The 26933-nt window shown below is 42.1% G+C and overlaps 1 protein-coding gene and 1 pseudogene across 5 annotated transcripts in view; both read right to left on the reverse strand.

The window, feature by feature from the left end:
* The window catches only part of USP9X (ubiquitin specific peptidase 9 X-linked), a 149346-nt gene extending 132061 nt beyond the window's left edge, over nt 1-17285 (reverse strand). For 4 of the 5 annotated variants that reach the window (XM_030807576.1, XM_030807580.1, XM_030807579.1 and 1 more), the window contains exon 1: nt 16072-16734. The gene's annotated coding sequence lies outside the window, so the exon portion shown is untranslated. Of the gene's footprint in view, nt 1-16071; nt 16735-17117 lie in introns of those variants that run through there. The other variant, XM_030807577.1, reaches the window with a different exon arrangement.
* Nucleotides 17286-24458: 7173 nt separating this feature from the next.
* LOC100584739 lies at nt 24459-25226 on the reverse strand (annotated as a pseudogene).
* Between the last annotated feature and the right edge of the window lie 1707 nt (nt 25227-26933).

Genomic DNA, 26933 nt, shown 5'->3' on the forward strand with positions numbered 1-26933 from the left:
GTATCTTCCAAAACTAGATTAAGTCATAAAAGAATCTGAAAAAGTACACCAAAGAATTTCAAATTATGTTTCATCAATGAGATTATTATAAATTATATTTAAGTTTTTTAAAATAACACCCTTGAGATCTAATTCACATACCATACAAATCGTCCATTTAAAGTGTACAAGTCAAAGGTTTTCAGTATATTCAGAGTTGCACAATTATCACCAAAATCGATCTCAGATTATTTTTTCATCACCCCCAAAAAGAAACTTCATACCATTAATAGCATTCTCCCTTTCCTCCAACCTCCCCTCAGTCCCATGCTAATCTATTTTCATATAAATGGCATCATGTGATATGAGGTCTTTTGTGACTGGTTTCTTTCACTTAAGCATAACATTTTCAAAGTTCATCCAAGTTGTAGCATGTATCAGTACTTCATTTCTTTTCATTGACAGATAATATTCCATTATATATTTTATTTATGTATCATCACTTGATGGACAATGGACATTTGGGTTGTTTCTGTAATAGTTTTACACACACAAGTTCCATTAAGAAAGATCTGAGAAGAAGTATCCTCTAAAGTCATTATTTATTATTTTTTTAATTTATTTTTTTTTTTTGAGATGGAGTCTCGCTCAGTCGACTAGGCTGGAGTGCAGTGGTGCAATTTTTGCTCACTACAACCTCCACCTCCCGGGTCCAATCAATTCTCCTACCTCAGCCTCCTAAGTAGCTGGGACTACGGGCATGTGCCACCACACCCGGCTAATTTTTTTTTTTTTTTTTTTTTGTATTTTTGGTAGAGACTGGGTTTCACCATATTGGCCAGGCTGCTCTCGAACTCCTGACCTCATGATCCGCCCGCCTAGGCCTCCCAAAGTGCTGAAATTACAGGCGTGAGCCACCGTGCCTGGCTGGCTCCTCTAAAGTCTTTATATCTTTGCACAATTAATCCTAAAGATTTGAACACTCAAAATAACACCATAAGGGCTAATACTCAAAACAGAAAAATCTAAAGTGAAAGCTGTATCGAGTTACTGCAAATGAAATTTTCAAATACAATGTTAAAGCAAAAATAAAAACATTAAAAATTTAAAATATAGTATATAAAAAATGAAAATATTTAAATTCAGTATGTGGTACCTTCTCCCCATAATTATAGAGACACTATTACTAAACAAAAAGACCAGAGATCAGCAATTTTTTGATAGAATATCACATATAAAATTAGAAGAACAGCTGAAAGCAAGGGATGCTCATCTTTAAAACAGGAGAGTTGGCCACATCTGTAATCCCAGCACTTTGGGAGGCTGAGGCGGGTGGATCACCTGAGGTCAGGAGTTCGAGACCTGCCTGGCCAACATGGTGAAACCCCATCTCTACTAAAAATACAAAAATTAGCTGGGCGTGGTGGTGGGCACCCGTAATCCCAGCTACTCAGGAGGCTGAGGTAGGAGAATCGCTTGAACCCAGGAGGCAGAGGTTGCAGTGAGCTGAGATCACGCCATTGCACTCCAGCCCAGGTGACGAGCAAAACTCCATTTCAAAAAAAGATTTTTTTTAAGTAAATAAAAAATAAGACAGTTGCAAGCTAAGGGCCCTTTTAGCTACATTTTATTAAAGAGCAAATAATACCTGTGTGCCGTTGGCAAATGCAAGACAGGAGGCAAAATTAACAAGGAAAAAATGCTAATTAAAAAGGACGATTGAAGGAACTTATATGCAGCAGAGCGCTCATTTACTCAGACATTATGTAATGCAGTAGTTAACACTAAAGACTGATGATAAACTGCCTTAGTTTGAATTCCTGTTCTACCACTTAACTAGGTGTACAAGCTGGACAAGTTATTCAACCTCTGTGCCTTGGTTTCCTTATATATACAACAGACAGTAATATCTACCTTTTAGAGCTATTTTAAGACTATAAAGAATTTATGCAGGTGAAGCAATTTCATAGATCCTCACACACAGGTGGTTAAGTGTTAGTGATTGTTACCTGTGAGAAGTTTACAAAGCAGAATAAGAGAGTATGTAAGAACTAAATTGAACTTATAATTTACAATAGAGCAGCACAATGTGAGCACCAATGAAAAAACATCTAAATTAGAATGGGATATACTGAAATATGTAAGATGAAATGCTGTCTGGGTTTTGCATCAAAATGGAAGGGGGTAGGTAAAAAAAAAAAAAAGACTAGCCATGAGTTGAAGCTGATTGATGGGCAAATGGAAGTTTATCTACATCTGTGTATGTTTGATTTTTCCTTAACAAAAAGCTTGGAAAGGATGTAAATTAGAAGAGGGTAGAGAGTATCTATTAAAGGCTTCTCAGAAGAAGGATTACAAGCATGTGCCACCAAGCCTAGCTAATTTGTGAATTTTTAGTAGCGACAGGGTTTCACTATGTTGGTCAGGATGGTCTCGATCTCCTGACCTCGTGATCCACCTGCCTCGGCCTCCCAAAGTGCTCGGATTACAGGCGTGAGCCACCATGACCAGCCAATTATTTTTAAAAGCCTCATTTCAGAAAATTTATTCAACTAGTGATTTTGAGCTACAAAAGATATTAGCCAAGCTTCAAATTTTATAGGTAAGCAAGAGTTAAATAGTAAAATGACCAGTGAGCATGTGAAAGTATTCTAAACACTAGACACAAATACAAATTTAAGCCACCAGATATTCCTAAACTTCCACCAAGATGGCTAAAATTAGAAACACTGATAATACTACTAAGTATTGATAAGGAAGAGCAACACGACCTACTGCTAGTAGGAGTTTAAACTGGTACAACTACTTGGGAAATCTGTTTGGCAGTATTGACTAAAGCCAAACACATATGTATCCTACAAACCAGCAATTCCAATCCTGGATACCTAGCAAAAGACATATACAAAAGTGTTCATGGCAACATTCTTTATATTGGTGAAAACACTGTGAACAATCTCAAATGTCAGCCAGACACAGTGGCTCACACCTGTAATCCCAGCACTCTGGGAGGCTGAGGCAGGAGGATTGCTGGAGCCCAGGAGCTCGAGACCAGCCTGAGCAACATAGTGAGACTCCATCTCTATAAAATAAAACCAATTATCTGGGCACTGTGGCATGTGGCCGTGGTCCCAGCTACTTGAGAGGCAGAGGTGGGAGGAATCGCTAGAGCCTGGAAGGACAAGGCTGCACTGAACTGTGATCACACCACTGTACTCCAGCCTGAGTGATAGAGCAAAACCCTGTTTCAAAACAAAAAAAAACCCACCTCAATCCAACAGAATGGATAAATAAATCATGTATTTAATACAATACTATACAGTAATGAAAAAGACGAAGTTGGCTGGGCACGGTGGCTCACGCCTGTTATCCCAGCATTTTGGGAGGCTGAGGCAGGCAGATCACCTGAGGTCAGCAGTTTGAGACCAGCCTGGCCAATGTGGCGAAACCCCATCTCTACTAAAAATACAAAAATTAGCCGGGTGTGGTGGCAGGCGCCTGTGATCCCAGCTACTCGGGAGGCTGAAACAAGAGAATCACTTGAACCTGGGAGGCAGAGGCTGCAGTGAGCCAAGCTCGCGCCACTGCACTGCAGCCTGGGCAACAGAGCAAGACTCCATCTCAAAAAAAGAAAAAGACAGTTAGTGATCATGTGTTGAGCAACAGCAGCCAGATACAGAAATATATAGTGTATTACTCCATTTATCTGAAGTTCAAAAATAGGCATAACATTCACTAAAAGACAGAGGTCAGGCTGGGCACGGTGGCTCACGCCTGTAATCTCTGCACTTTGGGAGACCGAGGCGGCCACATCACTTGACGTCAGCAGTTCGAGACCAGCCTGGCCAACATGACAAAACCCCATCTCTACTAAAAATACAAAATTAGCCAGGTGTGGTGGTGTGTGCCTGTAATTCCAGCTACTCGGGAAGCTGAGGCAGAAGAATCGCTTGAACCCAGGAGGTGGAGGCTGCAGTGAGCCAAGATTGCGCCACTGCACTCCAGCCTGGGCAACAGAGCGAAACTCCATCTCAAGAAAAAAAAATAAAAGAGGTCAGGGTATTTGGGGTTTTACGGGGAGGAGGGAGAGGCATAAGGGAACCTTCCAGGGTGCTGGAAATATTCTGTATCTTGATCTGAATGACTACACAGATGTATATATTTTCTAAACATTTATCAAGCTATACAATCTAATATTTGTGCATTTTACTGTAAGTTATATATCTCAGTTAAAATAAAATTTACAGTAGATAAGCCACTCAAAAGATAACATCACATCTTCTCTTGGCAGTCCAAGACACTGGTTCTCAAAGATCCCTGAGATCCTTTCAAGAAGAGGTCAGAGAGGTCAAAATTGTTTCCATAAGACTTTACTTGCCACTTTCACTGTCATTCTTTCTCAAGTGTACTATGGAGTTCTTCCAAAGGCTATATGATGTATTATATCGCAATAGATTGAAGGCAAAAGGAGGCAGAGAATCCAGTTGTCTTCAATTAAGCCAGATATGAGATTTGTAAAACATGTAAAACAATGCCTCCCTTCTCACTAATTTTTGTTCTGGAAAAGTTATTTTTCATAAAAATATCTACATTGACATGCAGTAGGGTTTTGTTACTTTTAAAAGCATACATAACTTTATTAAATGTCTGTTTTCATTTCTAACACAGTAAATAATCAATGGCTGTAACCCCACATAAACAAAAGCTCAATAATTTAAGAGTATAAAAGCATCCTAAGACCAAGAAGTTTGAGAATGACTCACCTAAGAAACAAAAATAAGCTTCTTTTGCTAGTTCTCTTACAGTAAAATAAGAAATGAGGTATCAACATTTTCTCTGAAACCATCTGTGCCAGATAAAAATCATTGTTGCTGTATTTATCTGTGTATTTTCATCTTCAATTCGGAAAAAATAATTTCCCCCTAAATACTATTTCCCCTAGCAGGCTATATCACTTTTTAGCAAGTTATGTTATTAAAGCACTAGACTGCAAATGAAAACTTAACCAAACTTTAAGTTGCTCTGCCAACAAAGAAATTATACCCCTGGCTACAAAGTCTGTGGTCCCTAAATTCACAGTACAAGCTGTGGGCCAAGCACAATTAACCCACAGGATTCTAAATGAAATAAAGCCCTTCAGACCACACACAGGAGAAACAAGGGGGAGGAGACATTCAAGTTGTTGGATTGACAAGTAAATGGAGGAATATAACCAACTTCTAAACCCACTAAAGTGTTTTTACCTTCTCTATTTTCCTTTACTTGACAATTTCTCTTCTCTAGACTACAGATTTTTCCACATCTCTAGGAATAAAGATAAAATTTAAGAACTCAAAAAAGTAGTAGTTTAACTCACCTCTTGCCCAACATCTTGGTTTTACAGTCATGAAGACCCAAGAGGTTAGCTAAGTGATTTAACACAGGGAGTTGGGTAACTGGAACTAAAGCACAGCTCTTGACCAGGTGCGATGGCTCATGCCTGTAATTCCAGCACTTTGGGGGACCAAGGCAGGCTGATCAACTGAGGTCAGGAGTTTGAGACCAGCCTGGCCAACATAGTGAAATCCCATCTCTACAAAAAATACAAAAATTAGCCGTGGGTGGTGGTGCCTGTAATCCTAAGTTACTTGAGAGGCAGAGGCAGGAGAATCACTTAAACCCGGGAGGCAGACGTTGCAGTGAGCTGAGACTGCACCACTACACTCCAGCCTGGGCGGCAGAGCGAGACTCTGTCTCAAAAAATCAATAAAATAAAGAAAGAAAACACAGATCTTGTGACTCCAAGTCCAGTACCCTTCCACTGACCACATTCTCACTTAAAATAGTAAAGCTAACCTCCAAAACAGGAAGCAATGAAATGATTACAATTAAACGATGAGATTATTCACCTGTTCGTATATCAAAGTATTTTAAGGCAAAATAACATCTACACAAACCAAGGAGAGGCTACAATTAATGCTCTCTGGATGCCAGAGTCTAACCCCTTGGGGGGAGGGGGGAAGATGACACTTGTGCTTTGATAATCCACTGTTTAAGGAACCACATTGGGAGAGTAGTCATTCTGTAACCCAGATTCCTTTCTCTCAATGACCTTTCAACAGACCTCAACAGACAGCAGCTCTCAGTGAGGAAAGGGAATTGGAGGTGGCAGGAAAAGTTGAAAGGGAAGACAATAGAGGTGTTTTGCTTTTTAGCTCAGTACTCCATTCTGTGGCAGAAAAGCCAAACTCAAATTAGCAGCACCTCCCTCATACCATGGGAGCACCCCATTGATCTCCTTCCTTTATTCCATTCCTTAATCATTATTTCTTATCTTTCAGAAGAATGGTTAAAATACCATCTCAATCCCCCGAAACCCAACTCTCCAACACATCTGCCACTAATGCCACCAGAATTATCTTTCAAAAACAAACACAAATCTAATGTCTTTCACTTAAACTTGAAAGTACATCTCTCATTACCTTAACAGTAAAAGGCAAATGTCCTAACATGGCACTCAAGGTCACCCCTTGTGATTTTAGCTTCACTCAAACCACCTTTCAGTCCCATCTCCCATAACCCCTCCCCTCCCAGTATCTCTAGTGTTCCTTGCACACTCTCCTACTAGTTCTTACTCTGAAAACACTATACTTTCACACTTGCATTGCTCCATTTCAAATAATGGTTCTCAATTTTGCCCCCAGGGCACAATTGGCAATGTCTGAAAACATACGGGTGGGGTAGGGGCTATACCACTGGCATCTTGTGGGTGGCAGCCAGGACTGAGTAGGACAGCACCTCACAACAAAGACTTATCTGGCCCAAACTGTCAATGGGGTTAAAAAACCCTGCCTGATCTCAAGTTGATGCCTCTGCCCAGAAGTCCGTGCTCTAATTAATAGGGCCATGAAAATAGTACATCTTTGAAGACCTCACCCAATGCCAAACAATGATTTCTCCATCTCTCCAACTACACTTTTCACATTTCCATTTAATACAGCAGTAATTGCACTGTATAATTGTCTGGCTCACCATACTTCGGAGCCTTGAGAGGAGAGAATCATCTTTATATACCCTCTGGTGCCTAAAATGGCACAGGTTGAGCATCCCTTATCTGAAAAATCTGGAATCCAAAACGCTCCAAAATCTGAATTTTTTTTTTTTTTTTTTTTTTTGAGATGGAGTCTCACTCTGTCACCCAGGCTGGACGGAGTGCAGTACCACGATCTGGGTTCACTCCAACTTCCACCTCCCAGGTTCAAGGGATTCTCCGGCCTCAGCCTCCTGAGTAGCTGGGATTACAGGTGCACACCACCACACCTGGCTAATTTTCGTATTTTTAGCAGAGACGGGGGTCTCACCATGTTGGCCAGGCTGGTCTCGAACTCCTGACCCTCAAGTGATCTGCCCGCCTCAGCCTCCCAAACTGCTGGGATTACAGGGGTGAGCCACCGTGCCTGGCCCCAAATTTCGGATTTTGAATTTTCACTCACCCACAAGTAATATTCCAAATACTCCAAAATATGGGGAAAAAATTACAAAATCGGAAACACTTCTGATCCCAAACATTATGGATAAGGCATACTAACTGAATCCATATTTAATCAATGAATTCAATTCAATCACAGTAAGGTAGCACTGACATGATTCTCCTTCCCATAATGCACCGAGGATAACAAACCAATCCTCAGCTGACATTGATACGGCTCAGATAACGACATGCACTGACATCAAACAAGAAACATGCCGGGCACGGTGGCTCCCACCTGTAATCCCAGCACTCTGGGGGGACGAGGCGGGTGGATCACCTGAGGTCAGCAGTTCGAGACCAGCCTAGCCAACATGGTGAAACCCCATCTCTACTAAAAATACAAAATTAGCCGGGTATAGTGGTGCCCACCTGTAATCCCAGCTAGTCAGGAGGTTGAGGCTGGAGAATCACTTGAACCCAGGAGGTGGAGGTTGCAGTGAGCCGAGATCATGCCATTGTACTCTAGCCTGGGCAACAAGAGTGAAACTCCATTTCAAAAAAAAAAAAAAAAAGAAAAAAGAAATACACCTGTAGGCACTACAGTAGGTTCCTCCTCCAACACTCAGTCTGGTCCCACAATCCCTCTTGCCTCAGCTCAGCACGCTCCAAGTCAACTCTTAAGAATCCTGGATAATTAATTATACCTACAAAGGACACAGTAAACAGGTAATATACACACTAATTAAATGAGTACATGAGATTTTCTATATTTTCAAAAGTCTGGGCAAATGCTGTACATAGCCAGTATCCTCCTTTCACATTCCTGAAAATGTGAGAGAAGTCAAAAATTTCAAAAACAGTCACATGTTTTTAGGGGTTTTTTCCCACTCACAGAGTACAGAAAATTTTATTTCTAATTATACCCTCACCTTTCAAATGTAAACTTCATCATACATTTGCCTCACTTAATTCCTATTTCATTCTAATTATTTCATTCATTATTTGAACAAAGCCAACTAACCTAACCAATGAGCACAATCTAATCCAGTAAGGTTTAAGATTCATATCCCTAACCAGTTCCCTCTGTCTCAAGGATATTTAAGACCTCCAGGGAGGCTGGGCATGATGGTGCACGCCTGTAATCCCAGCACTTTGAGAGGCTGAGGCAGGCGGATCACCTGAGGTCGGGAGTTCAAGACCAGCCTGACCAACATGGAGAAACCCCGACTCTACTAAAAATACAAAATTAGCCGGGTGTGGTGGCGCATGCCTGTAATCCCAGCTACTCAGGAGGCTGAGGCAGGAGAATCACTTGAACCCAGGAGGCGGAGGTTGTGGTGAGCCGAGATCGCGCCATTTACTTTCTTGTTTTCCGCTCATTCTTATAAAAAGGCAAAATACATCTGAACTTGCACATAAACACAAGATACTGCCTTACAAATACAGCAAAGCTGCTGAAACCAAACTATTCTCAGGCAATACCACCTTGCAATAAAAAGAAACCCCTTTCTTCAGCTAATGTACAGAAGTCTGAACCTGACTTAAGGAAAGGAGGTTCAGAGTTGTTAACATATAGTGTATCAAATAGGAGGTCGAGCACAGTGGCTCAGGTCTATAATCCCAGCAACACTGGGAGGCCAAAACAGGAGGATCGCTTGAGGCCAGGAGTTTGAGACCAGCCTGGGAAACACAGCCAAACCCCTGTTCTCTAATAAAAATTAACCAGGTGAGGTGATGTAGGCCTGTGGTCCTACTTACTCGGCAGGCTGAGGTGTGAGGATGGCTTGAACCCAGGAATTCCAGGCTACAATGAGCTATGACTGCGTCACCGCACTCCAGCCTGAGTGACAGCGAGAACCCCCCCCTTAAAAAAAAAAATCACTGCTCTTAACTAGGGGCTGGCAAACTATGGTAATAGACCAATTCCAGCCTCCTGTTTTTGTACAGCTCACAAGCTAAGAATGGATTTCACAAAGAATGTTTGCAATCAATTTGATGACAGGGAACACTGAACTTTACCCAATAAAGCAAAATACTGTATTACCTCCCCTCCACACACACACACCAAATTGTTTTTCTGATTAGACCTAAGTTATACATAACTGTATTTAATTATATTTTTTATTTCACCAATAAAAAATTTACCCGATGTCCTCAATTTTCCCTCTTAGCCCACAAAGTCCAAAGTATTTACTATGTGGCCCTTTACAGAAAAAGTTTACTGATCCCTGTGCTCTGAACTCCAGAGATGTTACCAAGCAGAGCAACCAAAACTTTGTACACTACACTTCGACCAGAGAGAAAACACTGTTAGGCAGAAATGGGTTCAATACCATACGGTAACTTCCATGCTCTCTGGGGTCCGAGTTAGTAATAAGCGGCCTTACTTAGGAGTTCTAAGTAACCAGTTAACAGAAAAGACTAGAAATGAGAGATGTAACCAACAGCCTCAACTTATAACTCTCAATAGCCACCAAAGTCAGCAGGAATAAAATGGACATAAAGGATACTAACACGAGGCTTCCCCACTCCCTTTTTCCTTTCCACCCAATTCACAGGCTCTGTAGAAGATGGGGATCTAATATCCAAGATCACCAGCTCAAACTCATCCCAAGGAAAACAATTCCTTTGATTATGGTTGACTAACATGGTGTTCAAAGCTCACATGATTAATAAGAATAAACTGTAGGGTGCCATAAGATGAAGATGCATCAATTCTGTACAAGAGGTTGGAGGTACTGCAAGTTAAATACTGCCCCAGATTTTCCCATTCAGGTAATCAAATGGTTATTATAAACGGTATTATTCTAGGTGCTCTGTAATATACTAAGGTAAAGGACAGAATCCCTGACCTTATTCTCCATTACCAGGGACACAATTTAATGTTAATTTTATGAGTGACTACAGAGAATTTAATAATTAATGTGATTTGACAGATATATATATAGCTTCATAAAGAAGGTAGTCTACGGCATGCTATCTTGGTCAAGTTACCTCACCTTTCACCTCTTTGAGCCATTTTTCTCATCTGAAAAATGAAGAGTCTAACTAGAAAGAATTGAGATCTCTTCCAGGACTTCTCATTGTAATGGGATTAGTAAGACAAGTGACTCCAAGAAGTAAAAAGATTTAGCAGAAAATAAGTAAAATAGCAAGAACGTGATAAACTATATTCATCCAACAGTTACTAAATGTCTATATGCCAGGCACTTTCTAGGTGCTAAGGATATTATCAGTGACTTAGAATGAAAGCCACTAACCTTAAAGATAGAATTTGGAGGACAAAATTAATCAAAACACCTAAACAAAGTAAATTAAATAGAAAAACACACTGTGTAGAGATAATAGAGCATCAATACAGCAAAGGAATGGCAGGAGTAAGGGGTGATACCAGAGTATGTAATTTCTGGTCAAAAATTAACAGCATCAGAAGTACAGCTATTCCTAAAGCCAGTATGCCAAGAATTCCTAAAGAACCTATTTCTACTATACTTGACATTTGGGCTCACTGGAGAAAACTGGAGTTCAGAATGAAATTCTATTTAAAGTGACAAAAAAAATTCAATTGGCATATACCATAACAAAGTTTTTTTTAAATAACAACTTAATCCAATCTCGCCTAGGAGGTACATAAAAGAATGCCAGAAAACTAGCACTAAAGACTTTAGAGATCAGCTAGTCCAGCCCACCTCACTTCATATGTTAGCTTCTAAACAACAGTAATCTCTAGAACAGTGCCTAGCACACAGCAGATGCCCCAGAAATATTTGTTGAACGGATTAAAAAGGAAACAAATGTCTTAACAGATATTAACATTTACAGTAGAGCTAGAACCGTAACACCTAGAAGGTGGTAAGTGACAATAAATTTGATATATATGTGCACATATACTGTATATAATACATGTGAGTGTGGAATCCCTGTCTCTTCTAGTGTTTGAGCTTTTCACTACGTTTGTGTTTCAGTCTGGAATTTTTGACTGTGTGACTAACAAAATGAAACTCAAGCAAGAGTACTGCTGCCTAATGGTGGAACACATGCAAAGGGTCTCAGATCTCCCCTTTCCCTAAAAGAGACTGCAAAAAAAACAAACCCTGATTACACATCAGACTCACCTATAGAGCAAATATATATTTTGAAAAAGCTCCACAGATGACTGATAAACAGGGGTGGTAGAAAATCCTTGTTAGGCAGTGATTGAGAATAAAATGGAAAATCCATTTGCTGCCAAATATAAGGTATGTGTGTATACACACGTTGAAGACACCAAGATTTAGCATGGGTATGTTTGAAGAATAAATTTTAGGTAAGCAATCTCATCCTAACAATATACTTTTTCACAAGTTATTCCTTAGAAGTATATTACAATGGTCATCACTTTATAATCCACAATAAATGATAAATTCAATGCCCAATATAGGTAAGTGTTAAAAGTTTTAAGTCTTTTTTCCTTATTACATCAACTTTTCTCATGATCCTTAGAGTCTCATTTTCTGTAATTTAACAAAAAGATCTTTGGGGAATCTTGTGTCACACTAAGAATGCTCATAGGGCCAGGCCCAGTCGCTCATGCCGGGAATCCTAACACTTTGGGAGGCCCAGGTAGGCAGACAGCTTGAGCCCAGGAGTTCAAGACCAGCTTGGGCAACAAGGCAAAACCCATCTCTATAAAAGACAAAAAAAAAAATACAAACAGCCAGGCATGGGAGCACCTGTAGTCCCGGCTACACTGGAGGCTAAGGTGAGAGGATCACCTGAGCCCAGTAGAGGTCGAGGCTGCAGTGAACCATGACCACTCCAGCCTCAGTGACAGAGTGAGAATCTGTCTACAAAAAAAAAAAAAAAAAAAAACACCTCATAGATCCTAAACTCCTATAGGCTTCCCCGCTGCAATCCCCCCACCATGCAGAATTTGGTCCAACGACCAAGGGGATTAAGAGACAGAAATTCCAAATAAATGTCTGTTATTGTTATTTCATTCATTCCATAAAACAATTATACATCAATCCCAAAACAACACAAAATTCAAAACCCTTAATCAAAATCAAACTGATTTTGACTAAGACAAATAAAACTCTAAATTCTCAAACTGAGATAACAGAATTTCATGTGATACTAAATGGTAATTTGTGGGATCATTTAAATAAATTACTAGGAGACAAATGCATAGTTTCTACACCTTTTAGGAATGTTGTGTAATATTTTGTCATAAACGCACCAACTAAACTATCACCCTGAGCACGCTGGAAGATATATGGAAGGGGAGAAACCTATTTGCCACATAGCTTTTAACATCTCCCTTGGACAACCGAGATATTTATCAAATTGGAGACTATCTTGATAGTCTTAAAAACTAAACTATATCTTAACTTACTCTGGTACAAGAAACAAACCAAAAGCTCTAAATGCTTTTTTAAAAATAGCAATCAGTGTCATTTCACTAACATAGCACAGTAGTTGAAGCACCACTGGTTGAACCTGACAGACCTCAGACCCATCTCGTAAGGCAATAAATGGAAAATGCTTAACAGTGCTGACAGATAATTAATGCTCAAATGATAATCATGCTAATAACTGAAAACAATTGAGAAAAAAATCCATTTTCTTATTTACCCACTTGAAAGTTCTAACAACATGATAAAAACAATAGCCCAGTGGTTTTCAACTCCAAATGCACGTAAGAATCATCCACAATGCTTTTAAAATATACCTTTGCCCAGGCTCCATATGAGACCAATTAATCAGTCTCTGTGGGTGGAACCCAGGGATCAGTTTTTTTGTTGTGGTTGTTTTTTAACCCCGCCAAGTGATTCTCATGTCCAGTCAGGGTTGAGGTCCAATGCACTAACTCTTTCCCAAATATTAACGTTAGAGTCTATGTTAAAATAATACAAGAACTTAGCAATAAATAGGATGGCTTTCAAAAACACAGCTCCTGAAAGAACCAAATGAAAACTAAAATCCGGTTTTTTCCCTTTTTGAAAAAAAAAGAAAAACAATTCAAGACTCAGAAAATATACCTACAAGAGGGGAAACATAATGTAGGCTACCACAGAAAGTAATACGTTCTTTAAGAATAAAAATCAACTAACTCAATCTCAGGATAAGACCCCCCTCACTTTCACTCCCCAAAAGACTTACAAGAACACTAATCCATTAACACACACTGCTAGATATTTCGAATAACTAATTCTTACATCTGTTTTAAACAAAGATTGGTTTTAATATTAAAATTTTGAAACTAAAACGTTAGAAATTGATCTTATTAAATAAAAATAAGCTCAAAGACGCTTGTTGTGGGACCAACTATCAAAACTGGATGACTGGCAAATTCATGACAAACATCCATTTCAAAACCGTAAGCTGCATTATTACCACCATGTCAAAGAAAAATCTCTGAGAAGATAGCAAAGAAATCTCATATCTTAAGATATTTAAAAAAAGACTCTGGAAGAAAAAAGATCTAAAGTAAATCCTACTTGAGCATTCCATAGATAAAACATGAGAACTGGGAGGCCGAGGCAGGCGGATCACGAGGTCAGGAGATCGAGGCCATCCTGGCTAACACGGTGAAACCCCCGTCTCTACTAAAAATACAAAAAATTAGCCGCGCGTGATGGCACGCGCCTGTAGTCCCAGCTACCAGGGAGGATGAGGCAGAAGAATCCCTTGAACCCGGGAGGTGGACGCTGCAGTGAGCCGAGATCGTGCCACTGCACTCCAGCCTGGGCGACAGACAAAAAAACAAACAAACAAACAAACAAAAAACCATGAGAACTATGGACTATGCAACACCAACCTAGAGACCCCAATAACCTGGTGAAAGGTAAAATCTGCCCTTCAAAGTTCCTTCCTGAAGTAACTTAAGATTCTCACATGTACTGTTTCTGGTGCTATTACTCCCTCCAGAAATTCTCAGAAACTACCAAGGTCAGCAAACAAAAGAAACATGAGAACGTTGATAACCAGAATTACAAGTTACATGTTCATGTAAAAAAACACAAGAAAAGGGATAGAGAGAATTCATATAGTCCAAACGTCCTATTTTTAAATTAGAGAAAACAAAACAGTAAAATACCAAAGACATTCTGAGTTCACCTGTAGAACACCAATTCCAAATACTTTCACTCCACCCAAAAGCTGGAACAATAAAGTTTAAAGGGTTAAAGTTAGATGTATGACACAGCACGAGTTTAAAAACTGAGAAAACGAATGTTGGCACTTTTTTATATTTAATACCTAATTCTTCAAGAATTTGAAGGCATTTGCTGAAACCAAAATGGCAGCCCAGCGAATTAGAAGACGAGCGAGATCTAAAGGAGAGTTTGTAGTCTCTATTTTTAAGTTCAAGTATACTAACCAGCCAAGCTAGTCATGGTTAAGGAGTCCTTACCTAAGGGTAATCAGCTCCGAGAGGGTTAAGTACCTGCTGGAAAGTTTCCTAATCAATGCACCCCAAATCATTCTTCCTCAAAAGTGAAAGTATACAAACGTTAGGTAGATTTAGGGACTCATGGGTTTCCAGGTAAAAGAACAGTATACATACTTCTCTCCCCGAAAAATAAAGTATGAATATTTAATCTATACCTGCAACTTGCTTATTTAAATTAAAAGACAATCTGAAGCAATTATATACACCTGTAAACTGCACCGTGTAAATTCAATTAACGTTATAAGTATGGAACTTACAAAAAATAACATGCTTAATTTAAGCAGGTTCTACTAGAAATTTTGCAAATTCTCGTGTAAGTTCTAGTCGCTACAGAAGTCCACACAAATAATTTAAGAAGCCATCTACACACCTGCTGTGTAACTCTGTAACTTATTTCACAATGAATGAAAAATCAGCCATTTATCCAACCCTAAGCCTCACGTCACAAGAATCTGAAGATCTGATCACTAACAAACTCGCACATGCTAATATTTGCAGAAACAGTTAAAAATAGAAAGGTAATAGGTCCAAGCTAGCTTGGAAGCTATTTCTACATTCAAAAACCCCTTTCACGGCTTTGGCTCTCTGCAAATAAAGCGGGGCGAAGGAAGTGTAGGAGGCCGATAACCCAGCTCCGACTCCAGGAGCCCAGGGCCGGGGAGAAACTGCGGGTTATCGCGGGAGGGTGGGGGGAGGCGGACAAGTCGTCAGGCCTGATAGCCAGGCGTAGCCGAGGCCTAGCTCCCCGGCTCCAAATCACTCCACCTCAGTAATGGCGTTTGGTGTCAAGTGGAACCAGACCGGGTAGGAAAGCGGCCGCCGGGCGGGGGGCGGCCAGCCCCCAAACCGACCCGGCCCCCGGGTGCGGACGGCGGGGGGGCTGCCCGCCACGCCCGGAGACTCCATCCTCCTACTCGGCCCCAGACAGGACGGGAAGGGGGAGGAGGGGGAGGGACGGAGCCGTCAGCCATTTTCCCTTACAGTCCAAAACACACAGACACGCTCTCGGGACACCGGCTCCACACACAACACGGCCCCGCGCGCCCGCCCAGCCCGGGCCGGAGGAGGGGGAACGGGGAAGCCCCGGCCTGGCCGGCAGCCGCTGAGGGAAGAGGCTCACACACACGCACACCCCCCTCGCCCTCCTCCCCTCACCCACATCCAGCTGTTGGCCCCGGGAAGGAGCGTCGCCCCAGTGCAGCTGGCCACTCACCACACGACACAGACGTCTTCTCACAACCAGGGCACGCGGAGGCGGGAGGCAGCAGGCGACGGTGGGGCTCGGTCCCGGGACAAGACCTACCCTGGGTGCATCCCAGGCCCGGGGGTGACCGGCAACAAAGTGTATCGAAAGGCTGCGGCGGCCGGGCTCGGGGCTGCGGGCGTCTCAACCAAAAGGCTGCACACCAGCGCCAGAACTCGCTCCTCGCCGCGCCCGCCTCCTCCTCTTCGGCCGGCGACGGCCCTCTTCCCCCTTCTCCCCTCAGGCTGGGGCTCTCGCTGAGCTCAGACGGGCTCCGGGCGGTGCGTTTCTCCTGCGTCACCTCCTCCTGCTCCTCCTCCTGCAGCGACGGCTTCACCTTCCCCTAGTCGCCGCCTCTGTCCCCGCTCCAGGCCTGGTGGCTTTGCAGCAGCTCGCTCCTCGCTCCCGGCGCCGACCCAAGCACCGGGCGCTAAGGCTGCCGCCTCCCGTGAGAGAGAGGCGGCGGCGGCGGGCTCCCGCGAGGCCCGGGAGCTGTGTAAGGCGGGGAGGGGCTCGGCGCGGCAGAGGCCCTCACGGGGCCGGGTGCGGAGAGGTTGCGGCTCCGGCGGCAGCGGAGACTAGCGTCCGCAGCCGCGGATGCCCGTCCTCGTCAATATGGCGGATCCGGCAAACCAAAAAAAAAAAAAAAACCGCTCGGCCAGTGGCGGCGGCGATAGCGGCGACGGCGGCAGCAGCGGTGGTGGCGGCGGCGGCGGCGGCGGCGGCGCAGACTCCCACTAGCCCCAGATCCGCCCCAGAGCCGCCCAAGACCCGAACTTCTCCGCCCCTGCCAGGCCCCGCCCCTCTCAGGCCCCTCCTTTCGGCCTTCCCCCTGCTCGTGCCCAGCCCCCTCCCGCTCAGCTGCCCCCTCTTCTTTCCCTCCACCCTGGGCCGTCAAGGCTAGGAGAGCAGCGCGAGCCGCTGAGGGGGCCGGGCTTGGGCGCGAGCCGCCTGGAACCCGGAGAGCTAGGGTGGGGGAGGGGAAGACAATGCGGTAAAGATTGTTCGCGCAGTACCGTTTCTTCCGGCTGGCCCCTTCAGGGTCGTGCTACCGCCAGAAATCCTGTTCCATGCCCCTCGGCTCAGGAGCGGGACGAGGGCAGAGGTGGCTCTAGGACCGAAGTTGGGGAAGGGAGGCCTGAAAAGATCTGGCACACCACGCCGGAGGGGCTGAGCGGCAGGGACTGGCGGGGTGTGTGGCCACGACAGAGTTAATCGCGTGAGCCGCAGCCGCGTCACTCATAGTTTGACTCGGGCCGCTTGTTTTTGTTCCATTGTGAACCGTGGCTCCGCCGACAAGAACCCGGATGATGACGTCACCGGCCTCCCCCTTTTCCGGGATCGTGGGGGGAGGGGCGCGGAAAGATGAGATTCCCGAGACCACGCGCTGGGCGGTCGCCGCCGCGGTGCCTGGAGGTCCTGGCGGCGCAGCTGACCCGCGTCACGTGACGCACGAGCTGGCCGGGCCACTGGCTGCGGGGGCGCGAGGTCCCGAGGGCCTGGCCACCTGCTTGGCGCCGATAGGGGGAAGGTGTGGCTATCTCCTGCAGCGGAAGGAGGGGGCGTGGGGAGTGAGGTTCTTTTCCCCACCCCGCGAGGGAGGTGCTCTGAGAAACTCACACGATCATGCAGCATCACTATCTGAAAGCGTTTAGGCGTCTTCACAGCCTGACGGGACTGACCACCTTTTTGGCCGTAGGAGCCCTTCAAACAGACCAGCAAAGAAAAAAATTATAAAGTGCCCCAGACGGCTTAGCGAATAGGCCGTACTTGATGTGGCAAGATTAGCCTCCACTGCCAGATCATCAGCACGATTCGGTGTTAGAACCCGGAAGAAACTTATGAACCCATCCGCTGTGTCGTGGACTATTTTCTGCATGTTTATATTCCAAAGTGCAGGCATAGGAAAAACTTAGGCTAATCTCAAATTAATGGGGTGCTTGGAACAATTCTATACAGTCTACCTAGGATGCCCAAATGAAGAGGAAATTAACAGTTCCTAATTTACAGATTTCCTTTTGACTTAAAAAATACCTGTGGACATCAAATTGCATGCAAAATCACAGTAAAACCCTACAAACCGGGATCTATTTTATAGAGAAGAGGGTTGAATTTAGTTATGCTATGATTATATCAGTTTGTAATAAAAGACTGTTAAAAATGGAACCAAACTAATTTAGGTTACAGTGAAAGCAAGTTATTGGTATCTTAAATTTTTAAACCATTTCTCTATTTAGCACAAGATTGTTTACAAATTTTCCACCACAAAATTATCTAATAGGGTATCCAAGATAAATCATTCATAGCCCTAATAACTCTTAGCATATGTTACCTTGTTTTTATATTACTTCCATGAATCATTTGCTTCCCCACTAGCTCATGGGCTTCTAAAAAGCAGACACGACCACCCGTGTACACTGTAGGCTGTTATCTTCGATTTTAGATAAGGAAACAGAAAGGGTAAATGATTTGCCCAAGGTCAGGATTGGAAAGTGTTGAACACTGGTCTTTTAACCTTATCAAAAGTGCACCTTTAACAAGGATATCCCCTCTCACCAATTCTGTTCAATATTGTACTTGCAGTTCTAGCCTGAAAAAGAAATGAAAGGCATCCAGATAAGAAAGGAACAATTAAACTATCGCTACTTTCACATGACATGATTTTATATATAGAAAATCTTGGGAAATCCACTATATAAAAAAAAAACCAATAAAGCCAATAAGCAAGTTCAGCAAAACTGCAGGATATAAGATCAATATTTAAACATCAGTTATAGTTTTACACACTAGCAATAAACAATCTGAAAATTAAGTTAAAATTCCATTTACAATAGCATCAAAATCAATCAAGTTAAAAATCGATTTAACAAAAGAAATGCAAGATTTGTACATTGAAAACTACAGAACATCATTGAAAAACATTAAAGACTGAAATAAATGAAAAAAATCCCATGTTCAAGGATTAAAACACATAATACTATTAAGATAGCAATACTCCCCAAATTGATCTACAGAGCCGATGCAATCCCTATCAAAATCCCAGCAGGCTTTTTTTTTTTGCAGAAATTGACAAGATGATGCTAAAATTCATACAGATAAGGAGTTTCCCCCCCACCTCGCCACTAGCCAAAACAATCTTGAAAAAGGAGAACAATGTTGGGAGGGCTCCTACTTCCTGATTTCAAAACTTACTATGAAACTATACTGCATAAGGACAGGTATATACGCCAATGGGATAGAATAAGGAGCTCATAAATAACCCTTAACATATATGATCAACTGATTTTCCACGAGGGTGCCATGACCATTCAATGAGGGAAAGGACAGTCTTTTCAATAAATGGTGCTGGGAAAACTGGATATATATATATATGCAAAAAAATGCAGTTGGGTCTTTTCCTCACATAACATACAAAAATTAACTGAAAATGAATCAAAAACCTAACCATAACAGGTAAAACTATAAAACTCTTAGAAGAAAACGTGGCAGGGATGTTTCACAACATTGGATTTGGCAATAAGTTCTTGGATATGACAATAGCACAGGTGGAAAAAATAGATAAATTGGAGTTCAACAAAATTAAAAACTTTTGTGCATCAAAAGACACTATCAACAGAGTAAAAGGCAACCTACAGAATGGGAGAAAATATTTGCAAATAATATATTTGATATGGCATTAATATCCAGAACATATAAAAAACTCCTACAACTCAACATCAGCAAAATGAAAAACCCAAGTCAAAAATGGGCAAAGGACTTGCAAAGCCATTTCTTCAAAGAATATATGTAAATATCCAATAAGCACATGAAAAGACACTTAACATCATAGTCATTAGAGAAATGCAAATCAAAACCACAATGAGATACCACTTCACACCCATTAGAAAGGCTATTAACCAAAAAAAATAATAATAATAACCAGTGTCCGGCCAGGATGTGGAGAAATTGGAACCCTCCTACATTGCTGGCAGGAATGTAAAATGGTGCAGCTACTGTGGAAAACAACATGGCAGTTCCTCAAAAAGCATAAAATTACCATATGACCCAGCAATTCCACTCCTAGGTATATACCCCAAAGAAGGGAAAACAGGGACTGTAACAGACTCTTGAACACCACCATTCATAGCAGCATTATTCACAATAGCCAAAATGTGGAAACAACCCAAATGTCCGTCAACAAATGAATGGATAAACAAAATTTGATGTATACACACAATGAAATATTATTCAGCCTTAGAAAGGAATGAAACTCTGATACATGCTACAACATGGATGAACCTTGAAAACATTATGCTAAGTGAAAGAAGCCAGACACAAAGGCCACATATTGTATGGTTCCACTTATACGAGGTACCTAAAATAGTCAAACTCATAGAGACAGAAAGTAGAATAGAGGCTACCAGGGGCTAGGGGGAGGGTAATAGGGAGTTGTTTTATAGGTTCAGAATTTCTGTTTGAGATGATGAAAAAGGTTCTGGAAATGCAAAGTGGTGATGGTTGCACAACATTGCGAATGTACTTAATACCACTGAATAGTACTCTTTAAATGGTAAATTCTAAGTTATCTGTATTTTACAATAAAAAAATGAAGAAAAGAAAATCCAGCCAAATACAGTTTCATATGGTTTAGGCTATACATTACACTCCCACCAGCCGTTTTAGTCTCAACTATCAAGTCAAGCTCACCACCAACTGATGCCTTGTGCTCTCTCCAGCTACCCAGAGGGTGCACCTTGGCTCCCAGGGTAGATTTGGCCTACAGGACTGCCCCCTTCTGAGATCTTCCACTTAGTTAATGGGATAGGAAATAAACAGTTTTGAGTTAAAAGAATAGGTTTATTATCACAGTGCAACTCCTTAAATTAAAATCCATATAGTCCAGGTCTTTCTTCTTCCTTTGTTTGGGTTTCTCTTTTCTAACACCTGTCCTTTAGTTTTCAAACTGTAATTTTTTTTAACTTCCTGGTTCTGCTTCATTAGGGCAAAACCTTATTATATTACATTTCCTCATGAAATTTCTCATTGCTCTCTCTCCCCACTCTCTCTGCCCCAGAAATATCTGGTAAGTATACTCATTGTTTACTAGGACACTTATCTTAAACCATAGACAAATTTTCCTGGATAAATTGATATTACTTAATATTTTCAGGAGTACAAATTTTAAAGTTTTATAGGCAAGGGGTTAAATGCTTCATACCTGTTGAAATACTTTCCGGGCTAATGGCCAAACTAAAATAGAAGAGGAGGGACCTTTGATACTATGTTCCCTAGAGAAGGCTTTGTGATTGAATGGAATGAGCAAAGTCCACAAGGAGTTACTATTTTTAATATAAAAATACGATAACTAAAAATCTAAGGAGGTGGTCCCACTTAATCTTTATGCCAACAGGCAGAAAATGTAGCTAGGGAGAACAAGAGGTAATTAAATGATCGCAGTTGATAATGTGCTATTGCTCATGGATATTTGACCAAAGTTTTGACACCAGTGCCTAACAACCTGCTTAGAAGTGGTCTGTCCCTCCTGCTCTGTGGGAATCTCTCTGAAACTGACCTATTCCCAGCCAAAGACTTGGATGCAGAGTCCTGTAAGGACAGCAAGAGTAGCCCCAGCCTTGGATCATCCCTGAGTTCTGGGGACATAAAGGAATCTAAATCAAAAGTACCATGTATCTGCCCACTCAAAGGGGATCAGCTACCTGGTCTCAGTCATGGTACATGGGGCTTAGTCAACAATCAATACCACTGACATTAGAAGGAGAACATCGAGGATAAGCTAGTTAGGAGTGTTATCAACTCGAAGACTATTTCATATTAGTAACTGCACAAAAGTCTTGAAAACTTGCAGCCCATGTATGAAAGAAACTCGACGGTTGTCTCAACGTTGATCATCTTTTTTTTTTTTTACCCCAAGTTGTTGTTTATTTTCATGAGCGGGGGGAAGAATCCTTTATGATAGTGAAAATATGCTTTATTTTTTTAATACAATAGCTGCCAACAATATACTGGTGTTGATGTTCCAAAGAGAAAAGAAAATACATGCATGCTATAATAAGCTTTCATTTGCCTGTTCAAGAAATTCTAAAGAAAATACTCCAATTCTGTTCAACATTATGGCTTGAGAAGTTGAAATTTTTCCATGATGAAAATATAATTTGTGTGGCCCAAACCTTGACTATTTATAAAGGATGGAGTTTTTAAAAGCCCATATATATCAATAATGAACGCTCCCCTCTCTTTGAATTAAATGCTTAATTTAAATTAATGTAAGAAATTGGTGAATCATTAAACTTGATGAAATTTGCATCAAAATTTTCATGAAAAAATACATTTCTATTTCCTCTCCATTTTTACTTTGTAGATATTTTCTAAATAGGTTTAAGTGCACAGAAATAAATGCTATCTACATGCAACTCTGGAGAGATTTAAAACACAACAGAAGTAAAGTTAACATGCCTAAATCCTAGAGTTGATCCACTTAGTGCAAGAATAAATGTCAGAAATCTCTTAATTGTAAACAGATTGCTCAAGGATTTAAAGATAAATTGTGAAAGTCAAAATTACCAAGAAATAAAATCTTACTTGAATTTTATGACAAAAGTTAACAGTCGTAGTAAAAGAAGACAACAGAACTGTATAGAAAATCTGCATCTACATCAAAAAAGGGAAGTTTTATCAATTAGAATAGTAGAGAACTTTCCAACTATTGAATACAAAACTTTCTCAGAATCCCTTGGAAAACAGTAAGACTTTCCATTCAGACTCCATTCTCCTTATTGAAGTAAATACAAAAGGTGTTTAAATGAAGGGGAATGATTTGTTAGTTGTAAAAATAAAATCAGATTATTTCCATTATGCCAATTTATATACTGCATGAACTGTCTACCATGAAAATTTTATGATCCAAATTTCTCAAGATTTTAAGCTATGCTCTTTCCACATACAATGGGATTAAAGCATGTTGTCGGATCACCCTTTTAACTAGGTAGCTTTTGTCCATTTACCAATTTCCATTTGATGTGACTAACGCCCCTGATAAAGTAGTATCTGTCTTTCTACAAAAAAAAAATAATTCCGTCATCATCAAAATTACAATGGACGTGCCTTCCTCAAACGTGGCCAAGTGTAATCACTGGGTTAATAAAAAGCAAGAGAATAAATACCCAAAATGAAAATACTCTGAGTTGGACCAGACGCAGTGGCTCATGCCTGTAATCCTAGCACTTTGGGAGGATGAGGAGGGTGGATTACAAGGTCACGAGTTCAAGACCAGGCTGCCTAGGATGGTGAAACCTCGTCTCTACTAAAAATACAAAAATTAGCCGGGCACGGTGGCGGGCGCCAGTAATCCCAGCTACGCGAGAGGCTGAGGCAGGAGAATCTCTTGAACCCGGGAAGAGGAGGTTGCAGTGAGCCAAGACCGTGCCATTGCACTCCAGCCTGGGCGACAGAGCGAGACTCCATCTCAAAAAAAAAAAAAAGAAAAGAAAATACTTTGAGTTTCAGAATGAATTTTCATCACTCTATTTTGAAGAATGGAGCTCTTTCCTCTGTTAGCCCTCCACCCTGCACTAAATGTTACAAAAATCCAAAAAATACATAAATATTCCTTATACCATGCGTTATGCACCAGTTTGGGGTTGCCTGATAAACTCGTAGCTACTATTTAAACAGACATTGCACCTCAAAATTCTGCCATCTACACACAGTGAATGGACACAATGGTGAGGGCTCCTGGGAGATGGCAAGTTACCTCTAAAGTGAAAAGTTTGTGGTGCAGTGTCTCCAAATTAAAAAGAGGAGAACACGGGTACAGAGGTAGGCAGGGTAAAGCGATTTTAAAATAATACTGCTTAGGAGTGTGTGTGTGTGTGTGTGTGTGTGTGTGTGTGTGTATTTTTTTTTTCAGATGCAATCTCGCTCTGTCTCCCAGGCTGGAGTGCAATGGCTCGAACTCGGCTCACTGCAACCTCTGCCTCCCGGGTTCAAGCGATTCTCCAGCTGCAGCCTCCCAAGTAGCTGGGATTACAGGCGTGCACCACCGTGTCCTGCTAATTTTTTTTTTTTAGTAGAGACGGGGTTTCACCATGTTGGCCAGGCTGGTCTTGAACTCCTGACCTCAGGTATCTGCCTGCCTCGGCCTCCCAAAGTGCTGGGATTATAGGCATGAGCCACCACACCTGGTCAAGGAGTGTATATTTTAAGAAAACTACTATACCTTGTCTATCCTTGATCCTAATCCTCAATAACTGCATGTTCGTGTAAAATACAATTTCTGCTCTATAAGAAGAAGAGTAACCTGTTAGGAAAAGCATGTTCTTAGGGGAAGACATGAAGACATCTCTTTCATAAATGCAATTTTACTTGGTGGGTCTTTTGGCATCACTATATGTATTTCAACCTCCTTATCACTGGGACAGGTATTGATGAACTCATCCCTACTGTATACATTAGTTAGGTATCTCCAGATGCCAGTCATCTCTGTTGGAATATCAAAGTTGTGATATTTTTTGGCCACCACCTTGACAATATGCAGTTTGGGCAGCAGGCTGCAATCAGCTAATGTCATTTCATTGCCATCCAGAAATTTACGTGCAGAAAACTTAATGTCCTCTATACTATTTTCATCAATTTCATCAGGGAGAGGAGAATTCAGATATTTATCCAGTTTCTGCAGGGTTTTCAGGAGATCCTTCTCCGGTGCTTCATTAGCCTCTCACCTTCAATTCTTGATAAATGCAAAGAATTTGGCAAAGATGTCCATTCCAGAAGTATTTGATTCTGGGTGTTTTGGTGAAAGCTTTAAGTACTTGGAAGGGCAGAAGACTTCTTCAAGAAATTCCTCAATCTTACTTACATCCGTTGTGACTTCACTGTTGAAACTTATAAATGGTGGGTGGGTCCTGGGAGCTAAGTTCTAAAGGTCTGCAGGCTTCCTTTTCAGGTCAACAGTTGTGACACTAAATACAAGTCCTTTGAGTCAACGAATCATGAAGAACCTCTGGGAAAAGGGGCAGTTTCCTATGCTTTCACCATCGCTGCCAGCTTTGACGAGGAACTCAATGAGGGGCTCTTTGTCCTCCTCCTTCAGCCCGTTCAGCGGCATCGACAACGCCATGGCCGGCTCGGCTGCGCTCCGCGAACGGCGACGGCTGCTGCTGCTGCTTCTGCTTCTGCTCCTGCTCCTGCTCCAAGGCTGCTCCGACTGCCGGCTTCCGCCGCAGTGCTCGCGGGACAGTACGGCCTCTAGCTGGCTGCGGCCTCGGCTCCTCAGCACCTCCCCACGCCCCGCGCACGACCAAAGTTGATCATCTTAAAAACGTACTTGATATTGGCCAGGCGCGGTGGCTCACGCCTGTTATCCCAGTGGGAGGCCGAAGTGGGCGGATCACAAGGTCAGGAGTTCGGATCACAAGGTCAGGAGTTCGAGACCAGCCTGGCCAACATGGTGAAACCCCATCTCTACTAAAAATACAAAAAAAAATTGGCTGGGGGTGGTGGTGGGCGCCTGTAATCCTAGCTACTCAGGAGGCTGGGGCAGGAGAATCGCTTGAACCTGGGAGGCGGAGCTTCCAGTGAGCCGAGATTGTGCCACTGCACTCCAGCCTGGGGGACAGCGTAAGACTCCATCTCAAAAACAAAACAAAACAAAACAAAAAGTACTTGATATTACTAACAAGTTGTGAAGCTGAATAAACATTTCTAAATTATTAATAAGAAAAGGCCAGGCGCGGTGGCGCCTGTAATCCCAGCACTTTGGGAGGCTGAGGCGGGCGGATCACCAGGTCAGGAGATAGAGACCATACTGGCTAAACGGTGAAACCCCGTCTCTACTAAAAATACAAAAAATTAGCCGGGCCTGGTGGCACGTGCCTGTAGTCCCAGCTACTCAGGAGGCTGAGGCAGGAGAATCGCTTGAACCTGGGAGGCGGAGGTTGCAGTGAGCTGAGATGGCACCACTGCACTCCAGCCTGGGCGACAGAGCAAGACACTATCTCAAAAAAATAAAAAGAAAAAAGAAAAAAAAAGAAAAAAAGAAATTTTGATCAACCATGGTTTTTTTTTTCCCTGGGTTTTGCACTGTTTAATTTGCCAGCTGTTTAAATCTTGCCATTTGTGCTGATTTCTCATTGTAAATATTCCCTTTTGTACCTAATTTTGCATTTGTAATTTTGAATTTTTTTTTCAAAGAAGGCTCTCATAACTGTGTAAGCATCAGGCTTCATAAAGCATGGGTTTGCCCCTGTGAAGAGGGATAAGGTAATAATAAATAATTAAAGGCAAAGCCATGAAGGTACCTGTAGTGTCATTTGAGAGTCTGTGTATATTTTGTTAGTTTCTCTAGTTAAAAAACAAGAAGATTTTTAAAAATCCCCCCAGCAATTTAGAAAGCCAAGAAAAACACAAACGAAATAAAGATACGCAATGAGATGAAATCTTTCTTATTCTGATTTTCAAAAGAAACTTGAGAGGCCCAAGTGGTGGAAGCTGAGCCCCCAGGGCCTGGGCATCAAACTGGATGGCTTTGCAGGAAACCCTAAGAAGAAATCTGGGGTAGGAGCAAAAAGGAGGGGTCGCTGAGAGAGCAAGGACCAGCCAGGGCCTTTAATACCACCACTTTGGAAGGACGAGGTGGGAGGATCACTTGAGCTCAGGAGTTTGAGACCAGTCTGGGCAACATAGGGAGACCCCATCACTATAAAAAATAATAATAAATTAGCCAGGAATGGTGGCACATGCCGGTAGTCCCAGCTACTGGGGAGGCTGAGGCTGTAGTGAACCAAAATCACACCACTGCACTCCAGCCTGAGCGACAGAACCAGGCCTTGTCTCAA

Source organism: Nomascus leucogenys, chromosome X (genome assembly GCF_006542625.1).
Source record: "Nomascus leucogenys isolate Asia chromosome X, Asia_NLE_v1, whole genome shotgun sequence".
Lineage (NCBI taxonomy): Eukaryota > Metazoa > Chordata > Mammalia > Primates > Hylobatidae > Nomascus > Nomascus leucogenys.